Raw genomic sequence first — 7,005 nt, forward strand, 5'->3', positions numbered from 1 at the left:
GGCGCGGTGGCCAAGTGGTAAGGCGTCGGTCTCGTAAACCGAAGATCGCGGGTTCGAACCCCGTCCGTGCCTGCCGAGGCAGCGCGGTGCGCTGGCAGCTCCGCCGCGGGGAGGCCGCGGACGCCGCCCCGTTTGCGGCTCATTTTTGCTGTCAGTGTCGGAGAACCGGCCCCGGAGCCCCGCGAGGAAGCCGCGGATCGCGGGGGAAGTTCCACCGTGCGGCCGGCCGGGTGTCCCCGACTCCCGTTGTGTCTGTGCCGCAGAACCGGCTGGGAGCCCGCGGGCAGTATCGTGCGGCCCGTGGGTGAGCATCTCTGGGAGCCCCGGTGTCCCTCCCGAATCAGTAAGCCTCTTGTAGAGGACACTTCTCGGCGTTTTGCCTCTGGACCTGTGTCCTGAGCTGGGTGAATCACAGCTAGGACAAAGCAGATGTCTGCGCTGCGATGCTGCAGGGCAGGTGTTAGGTGCGCCCGGTGTGAGGGATCCTCCGGGTGCCTGCTCTGTGCGTGCTGGTTTGATGTACTTCTCACAGGTACACAGGCCGAACCCTGCAGCAAGCAAGTGCCCAGTGCAGTTAAAGTCATGCGATTGGTACGGTGGGACAAGCCCTGTAAGATCATCGAGTCCAACCATTAACCCAGCGCTGCCAGGTCCACCTCTTTTAACCCTTTCAGAGATGGCGATTCCACCATTTCTCAGGGCAGCCTGTTCCAATGTCTGACCACCCTTTCCATGAGATTGTACCATTTACACTAGAATTTACCCTAATTCCTTGGTTCTTGATCTATCAGTCTGTGCAAAGCATGACACGTGTGAGGGCATTTCTGCTGCCTCCGTATAATATCATTTTGGTTATTGCTGCTTTCAGACAGCTTAAAATATGTAAAGAGTAGACTCATTGTATTGCAAAATCAGCAATAGCCAGGTATCTGGGCAAAGCAGAGGAGCCTCTTGGAAATAACTTGCTGCTTCCTTTGATGCTTAAGAAAAAGCTGGTTTTGCTGTTTCCCGTGCCACACTTGGCCTGGACCTGATGGGGCAGGAGGCTGTTTGCCTTTCTTAGCAGGGACTGGAAGTGTGTCTGCATGAGGTGCTTGGGGAGGTCTGTACAAAATGGTTGTGCAGGATGTCATTAGCAAGCCACAAAACAAGCTGTAGTATGTTTTGATATAAAAGCAGGAAATGCAGTTTAGAACTTGTTTAGAAAAATGCAGACGCTATTTTACTTGCAAAATAGAGTGCTGTCAAATCCCATCACCTTTGTTGGAGGTTTTTGAGGACAAAAGTTCCAGCTTTGAAACACCCTCTTTTGGTTTATTTTTTTTTCCCTACATCACAGCGGAATGTCAAACCAAAATGTTTCTACTGGTTCAAAAGCCATCTTGCTGCTTTTGCAGAGATTTTAAGAATTCTGTGGGTTTGTTTCTGGTTGAAACCAGTTGTGAAACTGAGGTTCTCCCTGAAGCAGGTTTCCCATCCTGTAAACTCGAGCAGTCAGGTCCTGCCCAAACGTGTGCCATGAACCCAGGACTGTGAACCAGGTATTTTAATAAAGCTCTGGCATCGCTGTTCTCTGTGGCCATAACACATCCAGGCAGCTCACCAGTTGCTTAACTTCAATCTCTGCAGAACTGGAATATTCCCTCTAGCTCCCAGTGTCTGTGAGGAAGGTCCTTCACAGGCTCCTGCTGAAGTCCCAGGGAGGGGCCCATGGGAAAGACTTTGCCCAGGATTGCTGTTGTGCATCTTCACTTCTGGAACACCACGAGGGGATCCTTTCTGTTAGGGACAGGCATTCTGTTTGTGCCATCCTGCCCTTGTTGCTGTCTTCAGGGCAGGGCTGTGTTGGGCAGGTCACGTCTTTGCTCACCTCCCAAATTGCTGCCCCCTCTTCTTACTCACTCAGGCAATAAATTTGATTTTGGCTGTAATTAGTAGCTAAAGTCCTGAAGTGCCAGCCAATGAACTTTAATCAAGACATTTATGATCTGATCATAGCTGTGCTGGAGATGGGTTTGGCTTGGGGTTTTTTGGTGGATTGAGGAAAGAGTTGTTTATTTTGGACACAAGTCTTGACTGAAAACATAAAATTTTTTAGGTGGCCCTTCTGAGTTGCTCTTTAAGATTTTTGATTTTCTTTTCCAGAAAATACTGAGCTGCTTTTCTCTGAATATAACACCTCTATGAAATGAGGAGCTATTAAATGAGAATTAAAATGAGGCCTCTGTTAATTACCTAATAAAATCATATTACAATTAATGTACTTAAAAGATATGTTATTGCTGGAAATCTTGGCCATATTTAAATATAGAATTCCCTGTCCTCTCTTGCTTGACAAACCAGTTATTCAGAATCCATTTTCCCGACGGCTTTAAAATAAGTGTAGAAATTAATCAATTTTAACAGTATTTCTTGTAAACTTTCAATTTTAGCAGTATTTCTGAGTTATATGTTTTAGAGACTGACAGAAAATGTTTGCTTTTGAAAGGTAATATGAGAATGGGGACTGAAAATAATGGGGTTTGTTTGGATTATATGAACATTTTCAGCACTTTGCAACTCTCCTGAGTGTCTGTTGCATCCTCCCTTGGGTCAAACTTCAGCAAGCAAAACCCAGGGTGTTGGGAACACGGCAGGAGCTGTGTCTGGTCAGAAATAGCAGTGAGATCATTGGAAAGCCTTGCTTGGACCTTGCTGTGTGAAGCCAGGCAGGGGGATTGTCCCAAAAGCTGGGCAGACCAGCCTTTCCCACTAATAATGTGTTGGATTGATTTCCCATCTCTCTGCTTTTTGGGTTATCCTTCCATGGGATGGCTGGAACCTTAAAAAAAAAAAAAAAAAAAGTGGGGGGAGGATAGGGAGGAGAGAGAGGGAAAAAAAATCAGCCACCCAAGCCCTGAAACCTTGACCTTGGAAAGAAAAGGGCTGTGCTGGGTTGTGCAAACAGAGCGTGGTGTGCCAGGGGTGACCAGGCTGAGCCAGCTGGGCCACAGGCCGGGCACAGTTGCCCTCCCAGCAGCCCAGACCCCTCTTTCTGAGGTGAACAGCAGGACCAGGGTGGGAGGATGCTCCATGTGCTCAGTCCAAAACCTCAACAACATTTCCTGCAGGTTGGACAACTAAACATACAAAGGGTTTTATAAAGCTGCCAGTGCCAGCGAGACCACCCCAAACTGGGCAGGAAGCAGTGAGCTCAGATGAGGCACAGAACAGTATTTGCAGCATTGTCTGAGTCCCAGATATATGGCAGAGTAAATTAACCCATGAGTAAATAAACCCCAAACTGTGGAAATCTTTGCATGGCTACAGCAATGTGATTCCCATTTCTATTATGCATGGAATTTAATGGACTGCTGAAGTTTGACCAAAAGGCATTTCTTGTGTCAAAATGAAAAATTACAGATCAAAAGGGTGACTTTGCAGACAAACATATTGATCTAAAGCCTGGGTGACACAGACTTCCTGGAAGAGAGCCCAGAAGCATGTCTGTGTTTAAAGTCAAATGGCTGTAGCCTTTTACCACTGATGAATAAAAAATGTTTTTGTCTGCATGCCGAAGGCTCCAGCAGAAACAGAAATTACTCGATTTGTTCTGCCAGAGGAACAGGTATGTGTTTGTGAATAGTAATCCATTGAATGCTACAGAATTCAGTAATTTAAAAAATGACAGTGAGATAGGAAATAAGAATTATTTTTTTCCCCTTGAAAACTCACTGTAAGAAAGACTGAGAGATAATCCTTATTCTATGTTCAAGGGACAAAGTTACTGGTGTTCCCTTCTTCAGAAATGTGAGGGCAGCAGTTGGGAAGTTCCCCTGTGAGGAGCCTGGTTGTATTTTTGCTTTACTACAGGAGTAGCAACTCTTACACGGGCCCCCAACGTTGCTGCTGTCATCTGTAATTAGATATTAATGGACAGGGCAGGGTTTTCCTACCTGACCAGAAAGGATGGAGGACCCAGCACAGCAATGCTGCTGCTCCTCTGAGAGCCAGGGTGCCAGTGGGAATGAGAGCTGCACGACTTTGTGAATGAGCTCTGAGGGCACCCACGAGAGGGAGTGGGACTCCTCACTGGTGTAGTGCAGAGCCTGTGAAACACATTTTAGATTAGTGGTGCTGAATGGCAGCTACTGCTTCTGGGGAACCCAAAAAATGCCAGCTGACATTCCGGGCAGTGTGTCTCAAATGAGCTGCAATTATGCAGGGAAGGAGGAGCAGGATGGATGGCTGGATGGGAGGTTGCTAATCCCTTCTTCGCAGCCTGTTTATCCTCAGCAGCACAGGACCTGCTGCTCACAGAAGCCCTGCTCTTCTCCCTGCCTCCCTCTCAGGTACTTTCTTATGTTCTTGGCTGTAAACTATATGAAAAGAAAAAATTAGAAAGAGTATCAGAGCCTAGGCCTGGAAGGTTTGTGTGCAGGGTTCTCTTTATCTGTGTATACTCATGCTTTTACCACTGGATGAAGTTCACTGCAGTGAGCAAGCTGTTGCAGGATGAAGAGCAGTAACATGAGCATAGTTTTATTGTGATGATCTTTCTGTAAATTGGAAAAAAATTCTATTTGAGCTGATGAAATGATATGTTTGTAAACACAGTGCCATGGGAGCAGAGTCAGGTGTTGGATTAATATAGCAATAGGACAAGAGGAAATGGCCTCAAGTTGCACCAGGGAGGGCTTAGGTTGGATAGTAGGAAAAATTTCTTCACCAAAAGGATGCCAAGCCTTGGAAAGAGCTGCCCAGGGAAATGGTTGAGTCAGCCTCCCTGAAGGGATTTAAAAGATGTGTTGCTTAGGGACATGGCTTAGTGGTGGACTTAACAGTGCCCAGTTAATGTTGGACTCTGAAAGGTCTTTTCCAACCTAAGCGATTCTCTGAATCTCAGGAAGAGGAATTGCCTTTGCATTCTGCACAGTACAGCTGCACAGGGCCTGGGGGTTACAGTGACAAAGCCAGGCTCAGAGGCCAGCCTGAGATAGCAGGTCAGTGCAAAAGCTTCAGCAACAAACAGGAAAAGAGAAATGAAAAAGAATGAAACAGAGGGGGTTCTACTCAAACATAAGGAAAGAGTTTTCCAAGTGAGCAGGATGGATGGTGGAACAGGCTGTGAAGTCTCCATCCTTGGAGAAATTCAAAATTCATCCAGACATAGCCCAGGGCAGCCTTCTTTAGGTGACCCTACTTGAGCAGGGGGTGTGACCAGGTGACCTCCAGAAGTTCTCAGCTGTTTTGTGAAACTCTTTTGCCTCTGAAGTTGTACTGTTTGCTGTGCCTGAAGGACATGGGGCCAAACCATCCCCTGCACTAAGAGCAGTGGCTGCCTCAGAAGGTGCTCTGCCTTGCCAGCTCGTTTGTGGTGATGCTTCAAACTAGTGCTGAAGTTGGTACAATCACCCAAGTTAAAGAATTCAAACTGTATATGAATTCAAGGCAAGGACAGCCTAATATAGCATGTAATGTTTACTGTCTCTGAAGAAGCTGTAATAATCTTGGATGGGAAGCTTAAGCAAGAGATGGAGTAATCAGCTGGCCTTGCAAGTATGTCAGAGGGTCCTTGGGAGCCTGAATCTTGTCTGTGTTATTGCTGGGCTTTGTGGCCATCACTTGAACCCAGATGGTTGCAAGAGTTTGATGGTGTGCAGTTTGCACTGTCACAGCTTTGTTGGGACTGTAAGGATTATGCATCTGGATCTGGGGAATCCCTGTCACTAATTTCACAGGGATTGTACCCAAGTTTGAACATAGATTTCATCATAGGAAATGGGAAGCAGAAGGTGTGTGAGGCTCTACTGGTGTATCTGGATTTAAAGCCTCATTTCATATGTCTAGAATATAGATAGGAAGATTTACACTGCAGCAGCATCTTTAACTTTAGGGAAGCATCTTGTAGAGTCCGGTGATCACTGTCCCCTCTCAGCAGTCACTGCAATGCCTCAGTGCCTGTGCAAGACCTGCACAGTGGGAAATGAGCTCCAAGCCTGAGCCTGGTCCCTTTGAGACCTGCTTGGGCTGAATTCCTGACTCCTGTCCTTTCATCACTCTGGGCCCAACTGAAAGAGTGCTTGTGAGCTACCAAATATAGAATGTGCACAGCCTATTTCACAACTGGAACTTGCAAATGCTGGAGTGGATTTCATGGACTGAAGCCCCCCAGGGAGGGAGCATTACAGTAAATAATGTTAGTGCATTTGTTTAATCCCTGGGGATTGTGGAACATAGGATTAAAGTGGGCTAAGGGGATTTCCCCATTGACAGCTGCTCCACAATGTACAAACACACACACACACAATTTTTTTTTATGTAACTTGTTCAGGCCCAAAGAATTTAAACTGCATATGGTGCTGACCGTTATTTCCACATCTGGTTACACATATCTGTCTCCCCCAGTAATTGTCTTTAATAGACACAATTGGGGATGAGGTAGTTGTCCTAAGAAGAGACAGAGCTCTGTGTTTGAACAGGAAACCATTATTTCTGAGTTTAATCAGAGCTCATTAGTCCTGTGATTTTCTCCTTTCTCCAATATATGCACACATACTTTAAATATGAAGGCCAAATTTTTGGTAAAGCATTCCTCTTGTATGGATGATTTGTCAGAGGTTCTTTGGACAGGCAGAACCTTGGCCAGTGAGCAGAGAACCAGAGCATGTCTGAGCAGTGACTGGAGGCTGCAGCTCACTGGTGTTACATGGGTGCTCTGAGGTAAACCACCAGATTCTAGAAAGGATCTCAGAGGAGGGACTGCAGTTTCCTATGCATCCTTAGTGAACCTGGCTGCTTGGTGTTCCTGCACAGGTACACAGGTACATGTTCCTTGCAGTACATCATATTTGCATATTTCTCAACTTTTAATCACAAACTTGCTATTCCTACTCTTCTGACTTAAAAAAAAAAAAAAAATAAATGGAGAGAGAGGGCTCTGACCCTTGTCTCTGGCATGGATTCATATCCATGGCTGAAGACCAGAAATTCATCCTGTGCCATCAGTGGATTTCAACTGTTTCT

General features: G+C 46.2%; 1 non-coding gene across 1 annotated transcript; it reads left to right on the forward strand.

Annotated features, from left to right (window-relative positions):
• TRNAT-CGU (transfer RNA threonine (anticodon CGU)) lies at positions 1–72 on the forward strand. Its single transcript has one exon. It is a non-coding gene; the product is annotated as a tRNA-Thr (tRNA).
• The last annotated feature ends 6,933 nt before the right edge of the window (positions 73–7,005 follow it).

Source organism: Lonchura striata, chromosome 19 (assembly GCF_046129695.1).
Source record: "Lonchura striata isolate bLonStr1 chromosome 19, bLonStr1.mat, whole genome shotgun sequence".
Taxonomy (NCBI): domain Eukaryota; kingdom Metazoa; phylum Chordata; class Aves; order Passeriformes; family Estrildidae; genus Lonchura; species Lonchura striata.